The sequence below is a fragment of the Protopterus annectens genome, chromosome 8.part1 (genome assembly GCF_019279795.1).
Source record: "Protopterus annectens isolate FY-2018-M chromosome 8.part1, PAN1.0, whole genome shotgun sequence".
NCBI classification, from domain to species: domain Eukaryota; kingdom Metazoa; phylum Chordata; order Ceratodontiformes; family Protopteridae; genus Protopterus; species Protopterus annectens.
This window is the reverse complement of record NC_056742.1, coordinates 239,787,015-239,810,841: the sequence shown is the minus strand read 5'-3', so window position 1 is coordinate 239,810,841 and position 23,827 is coordinate 239,787,015.

Sequence of the window (23,827 nt, the reverse complement as noted above, 5' to 3'; positions counted from 1 at the left end):
AATTAATTAATTTATAAGAGTTTGAGAGCATTTTATCAGATGATGAAAGTATTTTGATAATCGTGTTAAGGTTTTTCAATTGTGAGTCTATGGGGACCAGAGATACAAATTTGTTTTTAATTATTGCTCTTAGTTTTGTAAGAATTGGTGAGTAATTCCAGTTTACTTTCAATAACTTACGCCAGTCAGATAAAGGCAAGTCAAGATATTTCAAAACATCTCCTACTTTTAGATTTTTAATTAAAGGATAGTTTGTTAAGTTCAAAAGTTTATTGTCCAATAATATATTTGGGTTTAGATGAATTGGCTGAACATGGTGCGAGATCTTTTCTAGTTTACACATTTTGAGTAAGGTTTGGAAATCTCTAATCTTTTGTTTAAATACTGTAGATATATTTTTAATAAATAAACTATCCAGAGAGATAAAGGGAATAGCTTCAGGATTTAAATTATTAGAAATGACATAATTATACCATAATTTTATCCATAAAGAGTGATTTGGATAAGAAGTGTTATTGAATTTAGAGATACTAAGAAGTTTATTGGATGAGACAATCAATTAATAGAGATAAAGATTAGGTAAACCCAAACCTCCCTTGTCCTTCGAAAATGCCAATCTAGAATAGGAAATTCTAACAGATTTAGGGAACCATATGAATTTTGCCAAAGCTTTATTTACAGACTCAAAAAAATTTTTTGAAATTATCTGATCAGATGATGAGAATTGGTAAAGAAATTTAGGCAGAATATTCATTTTAATAATGGCCACCCTTGAAAGAAATGAAAGGTTTAGATGCTTCCATCTGTCCATATCAGACAATATAGAGTTCCATAATTTATTAATATTATTTTGAAAGGAAGATTTATTATTGTGTTCTAAATTGATTCCTAAATATTTTATATTATAAGTAAACTGAAAATGATCGTCTGGAAACAAAAAAGATTTGTGTGCTAAATGATTTAAGGGAAAAATATGAGTTTTGTAGAATTTAAAAGATAGTTGGAAACCAAAGAAAAATAATCAATAGAATTCATTATTTTTCTGTAATCAGATAATGGAGTTTGAAAGTAGATTACTAAATCATCCATAAAAGCAGAGAAATGAATATTAGTATTAAGAATTCTAGGGATGTTATGAAAAGTATTTTGAGTAATAAACAATAGCAAAGGTTCTAAGTAAATGTTGAAAAGAAAAGGGGACAATGGACAACCCTGTCTTGTTCCTTTAGTGATCTTTATCGGAGCAGAAAATTGACCATTAATGTATAGTCTAGTAAACATATTCTTGTATAAAACTTTTAAAAAATTTATAAAGAATAAGGGAATATTAAAACATAACATAGTTTGAAATAGAAAGTTCCAACATACTCTGTCAAAGGCATTTGATGCATCTATAATCAAAGCATATATAGGGTTTGGATTTTTCTTAATGAGATAAAGTATAGTCTCTAAAGATAGAGTATTATCCCAAGCATGTCTCTGAGACATAAAACCTGATTGATCTGATGAGATAATTGAGGGTAAAATCTGTTTCAATCTGTTAGTCAGAATAGATGACGGAATCTTAATATCCACGTTAATTAAAGAAATGGGTCTATAATTTACTGGGTCAGATTTATCTTTATTATTTTTTAGAATTAGAATGGTTTTGGATGTGTTCCAATGAATATCTGAGATATCATTAACTCTTATATGATTGTAAACTTTAAATAGAAAGGGAAGAACTACCAATTTGAAAGTTTTGAAAAATTCTGGAGTAAAACCATCAGGTCCCGGAGATTTACCCAATTTAAGATTATCTATTGAATCTGAGATTTCTTGTACCGATATAGGGGTAGAAAGTAGTTTTTGCTGATTATCATTAAGTTTAGGGAACTGCAAAGAGTCTAAAAAGAGTTTTGAGTGATTATCTTTAACAGAATTAGAAGAACCTGAATATAACTCAGTGTAAAGAGAGGTGAAAAGTTGAATAATGTCTTCATCAGTATTATATAATCTGTTATTATAAGATAAAGATGTAATATTTGGATTTCTGAAGTTAACTTTAATAATTCTCGCTAACAATTTAGATGGAACCTGGGCCCACTCTGAATATGAAGCAAGTAGCTTTTGTTCAGCTAAGGAGAGGTTATTTTGGTGAAGCAAAATTAAATCTTTCTGACAATCAAAAATTTGTTTTTCTAAAGTAGCATCATAGTTCAGACTAAGATGATTTTCCAACGAAGAAATTCTTGATTTTAAGAATTCCTCTTTCTTAAAGTATTGTTTTTGAAAAAGCAGCTTTACTAATAAATAAACCTCTTAATCTTGCTTTACATGCAGCCCATTGTATGTCATAAGGAATGTCTGATGATTCAAGAATATTCACCATTTCATTTAGGATTTCTGAAGCTTGTTTGCAAATATCTTCATTTGACAATAAGTTATTATTTAAGGTCCACTTATTAAACATAGTTTTATTTTTGATATTGGGTTTTATGTTCAATTTTAGTGAAATTCTTGAGTGATCCGAAAAGAATCTGGGTTCTGTAGTAAAGTCCACAATATATTTTGAAATATAATCTGAAATTAGAAAGAAGTCTAATCTGGACCACGAATGATAGCACTTAGAATAATAAGTATATATATATCATTCTTGTTTATATTATTAACAGTGCGGAGGGGATCTATTAAATTATATTCTGTCATCAAATCATTTATAGCCAGAGTAGATTGAAGATTATAGGTGACAGTGGAGCGGGAACGATCAATTACAGGGTTTATAACTGCATTCCAGTCACCACCCACTATAATATGATGATCCTTATAGGATGCAAGAATATTGTAAATTTTTAAAATGAACAAATGTTGTGAATTACATGGGCCATATAGATTTAAAATTAATAAGGGTTTGTCCAAACCAGCAATAGAAGCGGTAAATAAGCACCACCTCCCTCATCATCAAATTTCTCATCAATAATATTCCCAATGAATTTTGTTTAATGATTATAGCTACACCTCTGGAGTTAGATGAGTCACCTGAAGCTATAATCTTTTTGATCCATTTTTTTTTAACTCTTTATTCCAATCAATACGTGAAATATGGGTCTCTTGAATAAAACAAATGTTAGCCTGTGATTTAAAGATCATATGAAATAATAGTGACTTTTTCGCTTTATCTTGAATGCCTCTAACATTCCAAAAATCTAAAATTATGTCAACAGGCATATTCTACAAGTATAATCATTATTGATGCTATAAAAGTGAACTCAAGGTGCAAATCCAACACAACATTAAAAGAAGAAGAAAAAAATAAAAGAAAAAACAGTCTTTAAGTACTCAAGCAAGTCATCAAATAACATTTGTTGAAAAAAAAGAAAAAGGTTTTTAAGAACCATGAAATGTATAATAATAACCTTTATCCTAACCCTAGTGCCTACCCACCAATCCCCTGTGATAAAGGAAGAGCAGAAGAACATGAAAAAACATTGTAATTATAGATAATAATAACCTCAAGTTAGAATACAAATTACTCAAAGGAAGCCTAACATAACATAAAGTCCAAGTAATACTACTAAAAATATATACAAAATTAACTACTTTCAAGGCGTCCAACATGCTTAATCCCTACTTCTAATACTAATCTAAAGCTCCTATCCTTAAATTGAAATTTATAGTGATTAAATGTATTTCCTCAAGTATTTCAAGAGAAAGAGAAACAAGTAAATAATAAATAAATCACACTCTGCTTAACTAGAACACTCTATCATAAGAAGTAATACAATTAAAACTGAAAGATATGTAAGATAACATATATAAGTATAACAAAACCAACTGGTAACATTATAATATAAGTAAATAAGCATAGCATTACTGAACTAAAGATAATAGTCATGCACTATCTACTGAACCTTCTTTAGTGCGTTAGTGATAATTTCATTAATCAACATGACCATTAGTATGATAAAAGCACTAATACCTGTAGAATGAGTATTTAGTTATAGTTCAAATAAAGCAAAAAACAACTACCAAGCAACCATATCTCAAAATGAAAAACAATTCAGTCTGGAGATGCATCTATTAACTAGATAATAATAGTACAGGAACTATTCAAAATGAAATATTATAAGCTGTAAGGTTTTAACACTAGTTAATATACATGAATAAAGTATAATTATATTATTAAATAGTAACTTAAACAGCATCATATATATTGGACTGAATGTACAACAATGTGCATACATATAATTTTAAATCTACTTTTTGAATATTTTACTAATGACTCTGTTAGGTTATGTAGCCATACTATTCTTCTAAGCTATAGATGTAACATAGCAAAACAGCATGAAAAGACAAGGCTTTTAAAGTAAACAAGCAAGCTAAATGCAGTAAATCTAAGGGCTTAAATATATACAGGTAGATTCAGCTAATCATATTAAAGATAGTTATTTCAAACCTTTCAAATAAGTAAAGGCTTTCTTAAACATAAACTACTAATCATAAATATCACATCCAGCCTCTGAGAAGAGAGAGAGCAGAGAATAGAAAGAACATGAAACTTTCATATGAACAGGTATACTTTGTAACATTTGTCAAATTAAACACTTCAGTATAATATAAAATATTGTATGAAAAAATATTCTGAATAGGAAAATATGTTAATTTCTTTACACATCCTTTAGAATTTTAATATATAAAACTAACCTGTTCATTTGTTTCCAGAAACATTTTCACTCTGCTTTATGAAAGTAGCAGCTTGCTTTGAAGTCATGCAGACACACTAAAAGTCACTGAATATATTATGTGACATGAATCTGTTTAAATTTAAAAGCAACCTTCATTTATGAAGAGAAAACACTTTAAATAATGGCCAGATCTATTAAAAAGTTAGTGCTATTGAATACTTGTTGAAAACAAGCAGACTTGTGTATTTGAAACTGTCCTTCTTTCCTCACAAATGATGACATCACCATCCATCTCAGAGAGACTGTAGTGTGCATGTTCATGCAGAGCATCAGCTGGTACTCTGAGGGAAGATTTTCTTGCTAGAATGTTGAGATGGAATGTTTTTCCCTCCAAAAATCATTTAGCTTACACAGAAGGCTGTAACTCCAAAGCTTGTAGTAAAATTAACATATTATCTATTTACACAGCAAGCATATGTGAGAGAAAGAGAAAAAGTAAATACAGGAATTTAAATGCTTCTATTAATCCACACAAATCTAACAAGCATATATCCTGTCACTGCACACTGTCACACCAAATCCATCATGTGTAAATTACATGACAAGTTCTTAAGGTAATATAATTATGTCACACCAGAATTACAAATCATGTAACACAAATACTGTCAGATTAAAGAAAAGAAAAGATCAAACCTTATTGTAGTTCTTTAACAGTAGAATATTAAGATACAGTGTCAGGAAGCTTTTTAAATGTTTTAAGAAAAATGTCTTTTGCATCTTTAGGATCTGAACATACAAATATTTTGTCATTAGCTGTGAAAGACAAGGTATTAGGATATGCCATTCGAAATCTAATCCCTCTTTTTATCAAGTCAGCACAATAGGGGGCTAGTTTTTGTCTATATAATTTGATCTGTGCAGGAAGATCTTGCGAAAATGATAGTTTGTGAGACTTCCATATGAATTGTTTCTTTGTTTTAGCAGTTTCTAGGATCTGGAAAGTGTCTTGAAAGTTTAGTAACTTAGTATAAATTAACCTTGGTGTGGAAGAATCTTGCTTTGTACGCAGTGCTCTGTGTGCTCTCTCTGCAATTATAGATTTTGAAGAAGCTTCACAATTTAACAGTGTTTCAAAGATATTTTTAGTCACAGATAACAAGTTTTTATTGTCATAAGATTCAGGTAAACCACGAATAATGATGTTATTTCTTCGACTCCTGGCTTCCAGATCCAATATTTTAGCTTGTAAATCTGAAACAGTTTTATCTCTAGATTTAAAGTCACTTTCCAATAAGTCTGTTTTAACCTCCAAAGCTAAGATTTTATTTTCAATAGTAACAATACTATCGTTTATTTGCTTTAAAGATTTACTAAAGTCTGCAAACTGTTCTGAAAAGTTTTGTATAGCACTTTGGATTGGTTTTAATGCTATTTTAGTTCTTCTAAAAGGAAATTTGAGCCATTTACATCTTTATTACTTACATTAAATGATTCTGTAGGTTGTCTACATGATTTCAGTCTTTTGAACCTGAATCTTTTTCAGGAGAGAGCATTGAAGTATATTTGGCCTTTGTAGGCTGAGTCTCCATGGAGTCAGATTTTGTAGCCATGCCCAGAAATGGAATGCAGTTAACAGGATACCAGGAACCAGGAACAGACTGGAGCAGTAGGAGTCCCAGCAGCAGAGAGACCAAGAATGTTCTGAGGTAAAATAAATCCCAGGATAATAATTCCAGAAGAAAAAATAATCCAAATGCGTAGAAAAAGATTTATAAAATCTTTTAGTATAAAAATTTGAGGAAAAAGGTTGATGTAAAGTTGTAAAAAAAACCAAAAGTTAAATAGCTGTGAGGAGCTCAGAGAGTAAGGACTAGACTAGTCGGCGGCCATCTTGGAATCTGCAATATCATTTCTGATACAAGAAGAACATGTCTGTGGTTTCTCCTCTATTCTATACCCTCAGATTCCACCAAGTAGGATTTCAGCTCAGTACATATACCTCTCACTTGACCAATTCGATCAAAGCCTTTTGCCGTTTGCATCCTCACTGTCTGTCTCTCCTTCTTTTAACAGACGAAGAAATCTGCTCATTTTATCATAGCTGGACTTCTGAGAAGAACACTTATTAAAAAGTTGGACTTTGATTGCTCTATTGTTTTTAGCATTAGGCACCAACAAACTAGAACTGACAGGCAAGGTTGTTTTGGTTTGCCTAGATATAAGTCTCTGAGCAGGCAACCCAAGTAGGCTGTCATGGGGCATATTTCTGAGAGTGAGTAAATTCAAGAAGATATCAGTATTGTTACACTTTGACCTTTCCAGTAATTGCTTAGCACTCTGTACTGCATGTTCAGCAGGGCTGTTTGATTGTGGATATTCAGGACTGTTGGTAACATGGATAAAGTCCCATTCTTTAGCAAATCTCTGAAACAGTTAACTGGTAAACTGAGAGCCATTGTCAGAAATAACTTTGTGTGGACTACCACGGACTGAGAAATGATATTTCATCTTAGTAATAACAGCATTCAACATTAGATTAGGTAGCAAATCGATCTCAAACCAGTTCGAATAAGAGTCTACCAGCACTAAGTAATGTTGACTGTCTCACTCAAATATGTCAGTTGCTACTGTTGACCAAGATAGTTCAGGAATTTGGCTTAGCTGAAGTGTCTCTTTTTGCAAATGCGGCTTGGTACTGTTGCATACTGAACAAGAAGAAAGCACATTATCAATGTCTTTTGCTAGAGAAGGCAATAATATTAATCCTCTCGCCATTCTTTTGGTAGAATCAGAACCTGGGTGGCCATGATGCAAGATCTGAATGTATTCATGCTGTAAGGAAATAGGAAAACCTTTTGGACCTTTGAAAATGATACCATCTTCCATCAGCATCTCATCTCTATATGTAAAGTAAGGTTGTACTTCAGGTGGTACACAGGATTTCTTTGATGGCCATCCTATATTGATGAAGTGGCTGAACTTTTGCAAAATTGGATCAGTCTTTGTATGATCTCTTAGCTCATCAAGTCTTGTGGTAGAACAATTATGCACTTCTATGACATCAAAGTCAAAATTTTCTTTATCAAGTTGTTCTGTATATTTCTGCGCAATCTGGATAAGGTATCAGTCAGATAAAGAGTTTACCCCTTGTATCGACCATTTTGAGATTGGATTTTTGCAATTTGAGCATCATTCTTTGTAGTCTTGCTGGAGCAGAATGCATAGACTTGTTTAAAATAGTGACTAGAGGTTGATGGTCAGTTTCTGTCTGCATAACTCGACCATAAATATAATCATGGAACTTCTAACATGCGAACATAATTGCCAAAAGTTCCTTCTCAATTTGAACATACTCTATCTCAGTTTGGGTGAAAATTATAAATGCATAGGCAACAGGTCTACCTTCTTGAAGAATAACTGTACTAAGATTGAACTTTGAAGCATCACAAGAAAGAACTACTGGTTTGTGGACATCATAGTATCTTAATGTAGACAGGTTAGCAATTTGCTCTTTGAGGTGATCAAATGCGCTCTGGTGTTGTTCTAACCATGACCATGCAACATTTAAAGGTGGTGATAACTCACTAAAGTCAGGGATAAATTTGCCCAAAGAGTTAACCGTACCAAGAAAACCTTGTAGGGCTTGGACATTGTCTTGAGCTGGCATGTCAAGAATGGCTGCTTCCTTGGAAGGGTCTGGTCATAAGCCTGTGCTGGTAAATAAATGATCTACATAAGTAACGTCTGGTAGTCTGAATTTACACTTCAGAGGATTGAGCTTTAAATTAACTTCACACACTCTGTCCAGAACTTTCCTGAGGTTTCTGTCATGCTCTGTCTCACCATTACCTCCAACCAAGCATCCTGAAAAAAATTTGCTCCATTGCATACTGAAAGACTTCACTGTCAGAATTTATTCCAAAAGGCATCCTCAGCAATCTGTATCTATGAAATGGGGTACTGAATGTAGTGAGTAGTGAAGATTTGTGATCAAGCATTACTTGCCAAAATGAACTCTTTGCATCTAAGACAGAAAAATCAGGGCATTTGGCATGAGGGTTGCAATCTCCATGACTGTATGCATAGGATAATGAGATATTTTTAATGCTTTGTTCAAATCTCTTGGGTCAATGCATATTCTGATTTTATCTGATTTTTTTCTTATGAGCAGCTAGCATGGAAGATACACACTCAATTGATTCTGTGACTGGATAAACCACACTTTGCTGCACCATTTTGTCTAGCTGGACCTTGACCTTGTCCTGCATAGCTATTGGAAGTCTTCTTGCTGGTCTGACCACTGGACTGACCTCTGGGTCTACTTTCATGGAGTACACAACTAGAAGTTTGCCTAGCTTGTCTTTGAAGACCTCAGCATATTCTGAGAAAATAGTATCAGTAAAGCTGGAACTGGGAGATATGCTTACATGATGTACTTCTTTTCTAAAAGAAATCAGTTTCATTCTCAAACTGTCTCTGAGACCTAATAATGACTGCACAGGCCTTCGGACTACATAAAATTGCAAGCTGTAACTGTTCCCAGTCGAATAGCATGAAAGCACCACTGAGCCTTCGGTTTCAATCTCTTCACCTCCATAAGCATCAAGCTTCTCACAACTGACCAAATTAAGTTGCTCACCAGCCCTCACTTTAGCAAATGTTTCTGCTGACATTACATTACACTTTGAACCAGTGTCTACTTTGAGGTCTGTGGTTTTGCCATTGATCAGGACAGTACAAAATACTTTGTTCTTTGCCAACAAATCTACTTTTCACTGACCACTGATACACCATCTACATAGAAAGCAGGGTAGCAGCTTTCTATATGATCAACTTGCTTTTTTGAGTGACCTTTCTTAACAACTAAATGAGGTTTGCTTGATTTACAAAACTTTTGAAAATGGTTCCATTTTTTACACTTGTGGCATTGCTGACCAAATGCTCAGTACTTCTCTCTTTTAGACTCATGATTGGCTCCACAATTACTACAGTTAACAATAAGACTTGACTTGGGTTTTGCTGGCTAGCTTTTATACTGTACCGAGCATACTCTTTTTACTGAGCTAATCTTGGAACTTGCTAGAAAGCTATGACTCTTCCCAGGAAACCCTGTATGAATTGCAGCTGCCATGTGCTGAGGCCTGGTTCTGCTTGCCACATGTTGCATTATGTCTATGTTTGCTATAGAGGCTGTTGAAACCATGCTTTTATCACTTGTAAGCATACTTGTGTGCCTTTCTGTGACCTCATGGATTTGACAAATCTCTATGGCTTTGCTTATTGTTAATTCACTGTCACAAAGCAAAATCATTCTCACTGCAGCACTATTAACACCACACACAAGCATGTCCTTTAATAACTCATCTTTCAGGTCACAAAATCTGCATGTTTTACCCTTTTTCTCAAATCAGTGATATAAGCTGCAAAAGTTTCACCTGGCTTTTGGTCCTTTGTATAAAATAAGTGCTTCTCTAATGTAACATTTGTCTGGGAGTTGCACATTTCTCTAAATTTGGATTTTAAGCACTCATGGTCTTCCCTTGATTCAGCTGGTACCACAATATGGCAGTTTTCTCCCTCTCCTGCATATATTTCTGGTGCATACACAAATGAACACTCTCTTTCTCTTTTCATAGCTTTTGTCCCAGATAAGTTAAGCAAAATAAATGTCCTTGTACGTGCACCTTTGTCAGAAAAAGCTGCTTGCATGAAAATATCATATTCTTGCTCGAATACTCTCCAATCCTCTGCTATATTATGATCAAACACAGTGGACTTGGCCTGCAAAATGCCTCTGCCATATCAACACACAGTAGTGAAGGTGCTTGAAATCATGTGCATACATACACACATAAATATATGCCAGACCTTTATGCCAGTACTCGTAATTATACCCAATAGTATGACAAACTCTTTGAAATAACTGCACTCTGCCAAAAAAGTCTCCATAGCACAAGAACACTCTGAAATCACTATACTTTGTGAATAAACTGTACACAGCAGAAAAAAGCTCAGCGTAAAAAAACACTTCGAGATGAATGCACTTTGGAAATAAACTGTACACAGCACAAGAACATTTCAAAAAATGGCTGTACTTTGCAAAATAACTGTACAGTGCAAGAAACACTTTGAAATGGTGGCAGTCTATGAATAAAAGCACACAGCACAAGAAACTTTTCAAAATGGCTGTACTTTGACTGCACTTTGCAATATAACTTTACTTTGCACATAGCAAATTCTTTGAAATAACTGCACCATAATAAAGCACACACTCTGCAAACACTTTTCACACTCTGAGAAATTTCAAACAAGTCTAGTTATGCTTTGAATGGCTTTGGTCAATGTGAAATAGTAGTTTGTGCCCAAACACAGTCTTTTACTAAAAACATGCAGTTGTGCTTCTTTTTAAGCTGTTTGCCCTTTTATTATACTCGTTATACCCTTTTCATCTCTAATCATGCTCATTATGCTTTTCTTGTGCCCATTTTACTTTAATCAAAAAGAATACGTACTGCACCGACTGCTGTTTATTTACAAAGCTCACGACAAACTCCAAAATACTAAGCGCTTTCACCATATAACAATCAGTGGCTTCTTCAGAGTACCCTGAAGAAGACATTGATTGTTATATGGTGAAAGCGCTTAGTATTTTGGAGTTTGTCGTGAGCTTTGTAAATAAACAGCAGTCGGTGCAGTCCGTATTCTTTTTGTTTTTACTAGTTGTTACCCTTTGGGTTGTGTGGTTTATTTTAAACAAGCTTGTTATGCAAACCAAAGGTAATTCTGAGCCCCATATGAATAGTTTTGCTAGTTTTATCAAATACCATAGTTTCAAACATTTTGTTTAATCAATAAAGTGGTTTGTGCCTTTCATTTGCTTGATAATACGTTTTTCTGGTACTCGTTTGATTAATAATGTGTTTTGTGTCTTATAAATGTGCCATTTTATTTTCTTTGCCAAATAAATAATTTCTGCAGTTTTCTTTACCTTCAGCTTGTTTCTGGTCCTTTTTGTTTGTCTGAGCTCCATTTCTCTCAGCCTGCTTATCTGCTTTCACCTACAACTCTGCACCTCATGGCTCAAAGAAATTGTTCTTCTGATCCCAATTCTGACACCATGTTCCTCGTCTGATCAGGATAAAACAGATGAATATTCGTGGGTTCAGTTCAAGCAACTTTATTACAAAGCCTCATTTCTGATGTGTTTGTGTGTAACTTAAACTTAAATAAACTTATAAACAGACTGACTACCACACTCATACATGTTAATACTCTGGCTGTTCTCTCAAAATGGCACTATTGCCTGCATGTGCTTAGTATTTATATGCATGTGCTACATCTGGAAATACTTCTTAAAGGTACATACATACGCTCTGCTCTACAGAGCCTAAACTCACTTGTGGCACAGTTCCTTGTGATTATGTGGGTAAAGAGGGTCCCAATATATGCATATAATATTTAGCAATTATATCACTTTGAACTTTAACATCTTTTTTGTTATTACAAATAAAATCCTCTCCTGATAATAATTTTCGGTCAAAGGCAATACAGGGTAAGGGGTGCATTGCCTGTCAGAATCCTTCATTTTGTATTCACATAAAATCCAAACACAAAGCCCACCCACTTACATCAACATGTAATGATACAATTTGTAAAAACAGGGAGAAGTTTTTAAATAATTCCAACCTATGGACCCTCCTCATTCCACTGAGTCATAAAGGCCTTGCACTTGAAGGCCTCACTTCTTAATTTTTCATCATCATCATATCTTCTTATATCTCAGAAAAGTGTGCTATCCCTTTGTATATTTTTCAGCCATTCTTCTACTACCCACCTCTGGAGAAAACTCTTCATACTGTTGACATTAAGAATTAGAATTTTTATTTCTGTTATCTTTTTGCATTTTTCATGATTTCTTTTATTTCACCATTAGATGTTCTGTCCTCAGAACCATTATTTCCTGTTTCTCTTTCAAAACCATAGGAACAATTAGAGGTTTTAGTTTCCACTGTTGTCTTCAATTCATCTTCCTGCCCTTACCATATAAGGCTATTTACAACTGTCCTTCACATGGCAGGAAACAAGGAACCTTCTACTCTCTTTTAAGCCACTGCTGAAAGATTATTGTTCCCAGCAGAATTCTAGACATGTTCATCAAGCACATGGCAGATTAACAGATGTCCAGGCAATAAATGTGATGGTCAATGAGTTTATCAGCTATATTCAACTATATACTAACTCTGAGATTGCACAATCTTCAGGGAAAGGGAATTTTCCCCTATCTGGGGATTGTAGATCTCACAAACTGTCAACTATCTGTATAGTCAACCAAATGCGGTTGATTAAACAGATGCCAACCAAACTCCCTGTCAACCAAACCAATGGAACTAGTATATATACACATTTGTTAAAAGAGAAGGTAGAGTGGTACAAGACCCTTTATAGCCATGACCCATGTCAGAGGCACAATACAAGTCCAACAATAAATTAACATTAACATGAGTTGTAATTGTGTACCTTAATAATGCATACAAATTCTTTCAATACACTGCGGAGGAATTTTCAGGAAAAGACAGTTACAACAAGAAAGAAAAACAAACAAAATATACATCAGTTAAACAAATGTCTTCATCAGTTATAGTAATGCTGACTGACACCCATGCCCTGGCCCAGTCATCAAGGAGCCTCAATCCTCACCACTTACACCAGTGAGGGGCGTCCATATAGGGAAAGGATAATAAATACACACAGTAAAATACAATTTCCCTTAAGAGCACACAGAGATCACAGTCAGTCTGGGGCTGGTTTCTCCCTTTCTCTCTAGGTCCCCAATAAGACTCCCCACTGGCACAGCTATAGGGTCCAGATCTCAGCCTAGTGGGCAAGCTAAAACCTCCAGCACCCTCTCTGTCCAACCAGTGCTTCATGTCCCTGCCCAAGTAGCTGACACACACACACTTTGAGATGAGTTATATACAACTACACAGACACTCCTGGTGAAGGCTGGCACAGTTTCTCCAGCTGTGCCCATTTTCTGCCCAGTCTAAAGGGTAGTACTAGCTGCTGCCACCAATATCAGCTACTCAAAGGCCCTTCTGAAAGGGTGTCCAATTATTACTGTGCAATGTTATTATCCAAATGGTAAGTGTGACTGAACAGTCAAGGCTTATTAGAGTGACTTAGTACAGTATCACTATATACATGCAATGTACTCTTAGAGCTTAAATTATCTGTATACAAAACAGCCACAGTTGAAAGATTTTAAAATATTTAATAATAAATAATAAGAACACAAGACAATACTTCTTACTACACAGTGCTAGTCAAGAGTTCACAGATCACAGAGAAATACTTAAAATAATACAGTAGCAAAAGTTCTGACATCACAGAAAAACAAACTAGTCTAATCTTCCTATTTCCTAGCTATATCTAAGAGAAAACGCAGTTCTAAGTAACTTACATATAGAAACAGGCAGTGCTGGTGATGTTGGATATTCTCAAGACAAAATACTCTGAGCTCTCTGATTCTCTCTCTTTAAATTGATAACACAGAACTGCTTCACATGACATCATTCTTCACACTTCTCTTGTGTTCCCAGGCTAACAGAAACTACATTTACATTTTTACACCTTTTCAGAAACCAGAGCAATAAAGGACATTTATACATGCAAATTCTAGCCATTAACTCTGGTCTTAAAACAATAGGCAGGTTGGCTCCCTCTACACATATCAATTCCAAATTTTGACATCAAAGACAGTCATGAAATGCTTGACTTAGCTTTTTTCAGCAGAGTGCACTGTTGTTACATTTTTGCAGTTCAATATCCAATGCAGCCTTTTCACATTTTTAGAGCAAGCCTGTGGCTTACATTAATATTTACAAATGACAGAATTATCCACAAAATTCTACCTGGCTAGGCTGGCAGCCTTTACCTATCTTCACACTGACAAACTAAAATAGCAGGACCCACTCTTTATTCAGTCTCTTAAAAACATGTACAGTGATAGCAGGCATGCAGATGTTGAACCATTTTTTATGGAAGAAAACAAAATTAATAGCTGTGGATTTCATTTCAGAGCAAATATTACTCTGCTTTAAATGTGGTTCACTTTCCTTAATTAACAGCCAATTATCCTAATTTATTTTATCATCCTGCTGTTCAACATACAGAATACCAGCCCACTGACTTTGGTAGTAAGGTATCTTGCATAAGTCTGTGTCTTTCGGCTTTTTCCCAGTTAGGGGTCACCACAGCGGAACTCCGGTCCGCTAATGATTGGCAGTGGAGTTTTACGTGCTGACTTGCCTGGCCTAACGCACAACCTTCAATGAAGGAGCGCCTGTTCACGTATGTCACAACACAGAAGACGCTCTAACTGAGAATCGAACGGGCAACGTCTAACTGTTAGGTGACAATGCTACTGCAGCACCATCTTGCATAAGTAATGTGACTTATTAGCTAGCATGTCACAGCATTACATCATGCCCCAGTGCCAGTGAAGCCAAATTTAAAGCAGTATCATTAGACAGGATGAATGCTTACTGTGTTAGAACACATCAAAGTCAGATAATGGCCATTGTCAGATTCATCTGTGTTAGTTTGTTGAACAATATCCATGTGTCAGGGTAGCTATTCCTTGCTGTTGTTAAGTCTCCAAACCACCGCCCTGATATCTTAAAATCCAATCCTATGCTTATTACACACGGTATACATGTAGGAAGATTTTCATTGTGGTTTCTTGTTCATACACAAGTAATATGCTTCTGTGTTTATCCACGGGCCTTTTTTCACTATGTAGACCTCTTTTAGCCCTTTGTAAATCTGAATTTCCACCGTCAAAGGTTTGAATTATTGCATTTTTCATCCTGAACTATTCCACAACACATCCAGTGATTTTCACTATTAGGCAATTATTGGTATTTCAACTGTATTACTGCAAATGTTATCTATTAAAGATTATTCTGAAGTTAATGGTGAGGTAGTGGACATAAAAATGAAGATGACATCTACTCTAATGCAGCTAAGAAGATTGAGTGATGCTTATAAACAAATGTGAGCAGTTCATAAATCATCACTTCATCTGTCTTGTAACATTATTCAAACAGCTTGCACAATTGTTCCCCAGGCTCCATAGGTTTTGAAATATATTACTCTTTTAGATTAGAACCTGTTGCACTACAGAAGTTGGCCCTGAGTCTTATCGTATATAATGCACTCATCTCTCCTTATATATGGGATGGCAACAAGGTTGTGAATCTTTTTGCCAGATGGGGAGTACGCAAGAATAACCTAAAAAAGACTGGGACAAGCTTCCTTTTGATGAAATTCAACTGTTTTGTGCAATATGTGGGGAATGACAACCAAGAAGTAGAGAATACAGCTGGGTGCAGTCAGGCTGAAAAATCCAAAACAAGAAGAGGGCCTGGATGTTATTATATAGGCTCAGAGTGAAAGGGTGGCAGGAAAGGCAAACCAAATGCTAAGTTGAAATATAGACATAGGATATAGGATAACTGCCCTTTAACAGGTATTAGTCAGGCCTGTGTTGGAGTACTATATGCAGTTCTGGAGGCCATAGAGGTAATGGGAGGTCACAGTGCAGGAGACATTTCAGAGGAAAGCAACTAGAATGGTGAGTGACATGGAAAGTTTGTAATATCAGTTGAGGCTAAGAGTGCTCAAAATTTTCCCCATTGGAAAAGAACTGAGGGGTAAATGTGAATGGATTACACTGGATGGACAATATAGAAAGGAGGAACATGGCCAGATTATTAAGAGAATGCAGTTTAATTCTGATACATGTAAGTACTTTTTCCCTGAAAGAGTCGTCAACAGATAGGACTGATTACTGGAACTTATGGTAGAAGCTAAAATGGAGCCTTTTAAGTAATGTGTGATTCCAAAAGGGAAGGAATGGAGGTGGGGTCAGCTGCTCTAGGTTAACTGCAACAGTCATAAGGACCAGACAGACTCAAAATGTCCCCCTGTTGGCTGTTTATGTAATGCAATGTGATGGAAGGTAAAATAGTGTTTGCTATTCATAGATTCATAGGTTTGTACTAGGCTAATGGCCCTAGAGCCTTTACAAGCCTAGCCCATAGAAGTGCCCTGGCATCATGCTGCCAACATTAGTTCCCAGTGTCTTTATCAAGTAGAGCCACTGGAGTGATCCCCAGGGTGAACTTTCTATTACCTATCTACTCATCAAGATTCCTCTTGAAGAGGGACAGCAAAGTGCACTGCTTGATATGTATGGGAAGTCTATTCCAGAGCATGGGCAGTCTCTGGGTGAGGTACCTATCCCTCCAGCATGTTCTGTTGATTGTGGTAATGAGGTTGAGGTCTCTGAAGCGTGTAGTGCGGAGGGATTGGGATTTCTTTAGATGTAGCATTTCTAACAGAGCTGGGTCAGACATGGCTTTGTAAGTCAAGTAAAGATTGCATCTAAGTAGGTGATATGAGACAGAATAGCTGGAGCCTTTTGACTCCATGTAGGACATGTGTTTAATACCTAGGATCCTCTTCATGAGGTACTTCTGTGGCCTCTCCAGCTGTTGCAGGTGTCTAGTAAGGTACATGCTAAATGGGGCATTATACTCAATGATTGGTCTAATGAGGGAAGAGTAGAGATAGAGAGAGAAAGAGAGAGACGATGACCTCTCTTTTCCTGGATGCAAAACCCTTGGTAATGAGATGTGCCATTTAGAAGGGCTTTCTGACCACAGTGGTAATGTGGTGGTCGAAGGACTAATTGCTGTCAACCTGCGTCCCCAGATCTCTTATAACGCCTTCAGTGTTCAGTGGGCTCCCATCAATTTGGTAATTAGTGGGAACTGAGTTTTTACTAAAGGGGATGATGACACATTTTTTGGCATTAACTTAAGGCCATGGTTTTGACACCACTCATTGGTCTCAGTGAGGCCTTTCTCTAGGATGTCTGCATCACTTGGGGAGTTAACAATGGTTCCCAGCTTGCAGTCATCTGCGAACTTGGTCAGCCAGAGTCCCCTTTGTGTTGGCCTGGACTTCTGAGAAGTAGATGCTGAACAAGAGAGGACCCAGGACTGATCCCAGTGGGATTCCACCTGTGACTGGTCGGCAGTCTGACTTGGAGTCTACTACATTCACACTGTGTGTTCTATCTGTGATCCATTTGCAACACACCTAGTGATATAGGGGTTGATGCCTAGTTTGGTGAGTTTCTCAATAATTCCCAAGTGAGGAATGGTATCAAAGGCCTTGGCCAGATCGAGGTAGGCTGTATGCACTGCCTTACCTTCATCTGCAGCCCTGGTGACTGACTCAAAGAAGTCAACCATGTTAAGCAGGCATGATCTCACTTTCACAAAGCCAAATTGCATGGGGTCTAGAATTTGGAGATTTCCTATATATTTGTTAATCAGGTCCATAGCTTTACATATCAGACTCATCAGGCTAATGGGGCGATAATTCCCAGGGCCTATAGTTGCTCCCCATTTATGAAGAGGGATGATTGTAGCAGTGTGCCATTTGGTAGGGACAAAGCCTGAGGTGAGGCTGTGACTGAACAGGGCACACAGATGTGGTGCCAGTTCGCTTTGTAGTTCATGTAGAACACAGGCAGGGATATGATCTGGTCCCATGAAAGCTGTATTCTTGGCCTTGGACAATGCAGCTTTAACCTGTGCTGCAGTAATGCTGGTTGCCTGGCATTTTTTCGGTATTGTGATTGGTCCTTTAAGGGGGAGATAGGGGTAAAGTTGGCACTGAATCTGTCAGCCAGTAAGTTGGCAAAATCTGTTGTCTCAGTATTGGAGGTACCATTGTGCAGTAACTCACAGCAAATCTGGGTATTGCCATGGAGGTTCTTGATATAACTATAGAAGGCTATGTGATTGTTTTTGTCTGCTGCAATTCTGCCTTCATAGCTAGCTTTAGAGGATTTGATGAGGGATCTCAATTTTTTGTTGAGGCTAATAAGGGAGTTTTTCCAGTCTTCGGACTTCACCTTTTTCTGCTGTTGTAGAGTTTATTAATGGCAGGGGACCACCAAATTGACTTTCTTTTTTTGGAGGAGAGTGTCTTGGTTCTGTTGGGTATGGCTAGGTCCATGCATTTATGTACATGTTTGTACAGTGCATTGGTGTATGATTCGGCAGTCATGCAGCTATTTTCCATTGGCATGGGTGCCGTGAAGTTAGCCACTTCTGTCTTTAGGAACCCAAAGTCAGCTTTGGAGAAGTTTTTCAAGGTGGTTACCTTTGCGGGGAGTGTGGGTGAGATGTGGATTTCCATGGTGATTAGTTTATGGTCAGATCTGACCAGGGAGGGATTGACTACTGGTGTAGAGCAATGGTCACCCATGTTAGTAATAACCAGGTCAAGGATGTTGCTTCCTCTAGTGAGGGACAGAATGAGCTGGTATAGGGCATTGGAAATGATGAATTCCAGGAAGCATTGGGCCAGTGTCTTGGTCTTTGAGTAGTTCTCCCAGTTGATGGAGGGGTAGTCTCCTGGTATGGGAGTGTTGGGTTGGACCTTGATAGATTCCAGGGTGCTTAGCAATGTGGAGTGTGATTCTATGGACATGGTTGGGGACCTATAGCAGGCTATGTCCTGGATCACCATTTTACCCAGTGTGAGTTGTACCTGAAGTAGCTCAGATGCATTATGCTGGGCTGCTAGTCTGGAGGTGTGCATATTCTTTATGAATATGGAGACACCATCGCCTTTGGAGTTATGGTCCACGTTTCGGGGCCGAAAGGTGTGGAATGAGTTATAGCCTGGTAGCGCAGGGGTGCTTTCTACCACTTTAAACCAGGTCTCTGTTACAGCATGTCGATGTTCTCCATTTTGAGGAGTGCTTCGAGTGAGTGCATCTTGAGATTTAAACTTTTAGCACTGAGCAGCATGATTCTCAGATTGCATTTATTTATAGCTTTTACGGTGGTAATTTGGTCTTTTGTTCTTAAATAGCAGTGGTTTGCAGAAATGTCTAATACTGGAGGAAGTTTTTAGTATAGATTAAAACAGAATTACAGAAATCGATGTCTGATTAGAATTGTTTTGCTCATTCACTCCATCCTGTTTTGATGCTTATTGTAAAATCCAGTGATCCTACTCATCTTGTATAACCTCATTGTTATTCACAGCACTTCCCTATGCATGATCCACACATTTCAGAGCTTTCCCACTTTACTGACCACACTACCTCAGCTTTATTTTATGCTATTCATTATCTTGCCTTTTTCAGTCATATATTCATAAGTTCATATGTTCATAGGAGGTTACTAGACTATTGACCCTACGGCCTTTATAAGCCTAGCCATTTTCTTCCCTTATTGACCAAGTTGTATAGTCTATATTTGCAGAGGGAGTCTGTGATCAGCACCAACTGCCCTTATCCAAGAGGGACACTGGTGACACCCCCAGGGTAAATTTATGGTCTCCCATCCAGTTATGTAAATTACACTTAAATAGGGTCATTGAGGAGCTGTGTTTTACATGAATTGTGAGTTTGCTCCAGAGGACTGGCAATCTCTGGGAGACATATCTGTCTCTCCAGCGTGTCCTGTTAATGTCTCAGGCTAGGTTAAGATCCCTAGAGTGAGTGAATCTTGTCCCATTTGACTTGCGGATGTGCAGCATTTCCATTAGGGCAGGGTCCAAGACTGGTCTGTAGGCCAGGCACAAGTCGCCTCTCACCAGCCTATAAGATACAGAGTATAGTGACAGGGCCTTTGGTTTGTCCATGTAGGTCATGTGTTGAAGGCCCTGAATTCTCTTGGTTAGAAACCTCTGAGGTCTCTCCAGCTGCTGCAGGTATCTGGTGAGGTACATACAGAAGGGAGTGTTGTACTCTAATAGTGGTCTGATGAGGGATGAGTACAGGGGAGTTATAACACCCTTAGGTCTGGATGCAATGCCCTTACTTATGAGATGTGTAACTCAGAAAGCCTTCCTTACCACTGTGGACACATGGTGATTGAAGTTAAGGTTGCTATCAAACTGTGTTCCCAAATCTCTCACCACAGGGTTTGAGCTAAGGGGGAATACTGTTAATACTGTAATTTGCAGGGATTTCCCCTTTGCCAAAAGGGATGATAATGCATTTTTTTGCATTTAGTTTAAGTCCATATCTTTGGCACTACTCACTTGTCTGTGTAAGCCCTTTTTGTAGTATGTCAACATTGTGGGGGGGACTCAGAGATTGCACCCAGTTTGCAGTCATCGGCGAACATGGAAAGCCACATGCCATCTATTTTCTTAAAGATAATATTTTTTAATACTGAACTTGTGGACTTATGTAAAGGAAATCATGCTACAATGCCCTCTGCTTAGAGGCATACAACATTATATAACATACACAAAAACATTATACAACAAATACTAGGGTACAAGGTTGCTATGATAGTTTTACTGATAAATTTATATTTTTTATTAGTGATATTGAAAAACAGAGGCATGTATCTACCATCTATTATTTCTTATTTTATTAATAGATTGAAGGTGGCATCTCTTCAACTTAAAACCTTAAAATGGAAAAACAAGAAAACTGTTTTTAGAACATATAATTTATTATATTGCACTGGGAATGATAATGAATGCAGAGCACCACATACTTTGATGCAAGAACTGGATCTGAAGAAGTCTACAAGGATGAAACATTATGCCAATACAACCTATAAAAGGAATGATCTAGAGTTAGTCTCTTTTTATGAAGAAGGATGATTTGGAATGGGATTTATTTTGTTTTTAGAAATAAAATTATGTAGTTTAAGGGATTGCTCTAAATACTTGGACTCCTGACAATCCTGTGCTGTTATTTAGGTTTGTCCTTACACATATTCCCTGTATATGGCCAGGTTGCATTGGAAATACTGGAGTCCCACCTTGCATGTGACCTTTGCTTTTCCACATTCTTTGTATTGTGAAACTGATGTAACATTTTGCATGGAGCAGCATGACTTTATAGTAAGGACTCCTTATATATCATATATCCCTTTGAGAGACTTTAAGAATTTCTCTTAAGTTGCTTTGTGTCTGCACCAACTTTGTGTTACAGAAGTATAAAGACTGGACTGCAACCCATATAACCTAAGTTCAGTTAGGTTGTATAATGTAGCAAAAGTGCTTCTCCGAGAAGGAGCAAGATTGCCATGAATATGACCATGGGGCATGAGTGAGTCTCACCAAGCAGTAATAGCAGCATTCAACACGAAAACAAAGAAGTATGCACTTGATTGAGGATGACGTAATGACCACTTGCATATGTGCAAGGTGCACATCTGCTCATCCAGGGTGAGTCTAAGTCTTTCGGCTTTTCCCAGTTAGGGGTCACCACAGTGAAACTCCAGCCTACTAATGATTGGCAGTGGACTTTACAGTGCCGAGTTGCCAGCCCAACGCCCAACCTTCAAAGAAGGCACACCCATTCACGCACGCACCTACTTACATGTCTTTAAAGTGGTTAGGCAAATTAAGGGAATAAATGCCATGTTGTCTTTATCTGTGATGACTTTACTGTGGGCCCTTGGACTTTGAGGGTTGACAGTTGGGTAACATTGGTGGTTAGGCTGCAAGAGAGAGCTTATGCTGATATCAGTCCTCTTATGTGGGCCCTCATGGTGTTAGTTATGATTACAAGTGGTGGGGTTGAATAAATTGACTGCAGGCAAGGTTTTTGTTCCACAGGCAGGAGGTTTAAAACAACTTTCTTGCCTGCCTGGATGAGATCTCCCTCTAGTTGGCACTCACCCAGGACGCAGACTGAGATGTCACTAACTGGAACACATGAGCTCAAAACAATTTGTGAGAAGTCTGATGATGGGCAGACAGGGAGGCAAATAATATACATAAAAATTGTCATTTTCTGTTCCTTCATCTGAGGGCAATTATTTGATGTCCTTTGGCTTATATTCAAACAAGTTTTGTTTCCGGATATGCACACCATTGATGCCTTTCTTCAAGATGCCTCCATCCTGATACATATTTACAGACACATGACTTTCTGAAATAAGCAGTACCATGGCTTAATAGCTAAGATCTGTGTCTGGGTCAAGAGTTCAGTACTGTTCTGTGGTTACTGCCTGTAAGCTTGTATGTTTTTTTTTCTATTTCTGCACAGGTTTTTAAGAAGTGCATCAGTTTCTTCTCACTACCCAAAGCATACCAGTTGATTGGAAACTAATTAATCCAAATAAACTACACTTACTATTGCCTAGTTTATGTCTGAAAAAGGGACTGAGAAAGACCAGGTCTAGCTAAAATAAATAAAATTAAATTGTGCAGTCTCCCTTAGTCTTATGTAATGACAAAATTGGTTTCTGTTGTTTCCATCCTTCCTTTCCCTTTGATACTTTTCCTAGTAGCATCATAGTAAAATTTCCAGAGCCTTGGCATCATTACATTTTTGATAACTGTGTAAACATACTAGTCTGGATTGTAACATTTCCAAACACAAGACTAGAAAAGTACCATTGACAAAGACAAAAATTGTTTAAAGGAGCACTGTTATATGTCTGCTTAGTGGTTTACATAAGGTGTTACACTTCCTGAAAAAAAAAAAAAAAAATTGTTTTAGCACATGAAATATGCTTGCATCCAATTCATTTCTCTCACATGGGATAACTGGTATCCAATCCCTCACCTGGTTATCCTCTTACAGATTCTTGTTACTCATGTACAATTTCTTTTCAGTGAATTTTCTTTGGCATGTTATAGATTTTACTTCAATGTCATCCAAATCCTTGTAAATGTACAGCTCCTCCCACACTGTCTTCTACGTTTTTAAAGATCACTACTATACATTACACTTTCCTTTCTAGCCCTTCCATAATTTCACTTAGAAAATGTTAAATCAGACTTTTCCAAGGACTAATTTATGCAACACCCCACAGTACATTTTTTATTCCAGGACTAAGCAACATTTATCAAGATCCGAACATTCCATTCCATCACTAAACCATTTCTAATTCCATTTTCTAGATTTAATCATTCTGTCATCACAAATTAGTTGTTTTCAGCCACAGACAAAGGCAATGGCAAAATTATACAAATACAACGGGAAAAGTATAACAAATATGCTCAAATACATAGACATAGATGAGGTTGGTACGCGCGTACACGTCTTTGTGTGTGTGTGTGTGTGTGTGTGTGCGCGTGCGCATATGGGTTTCTGC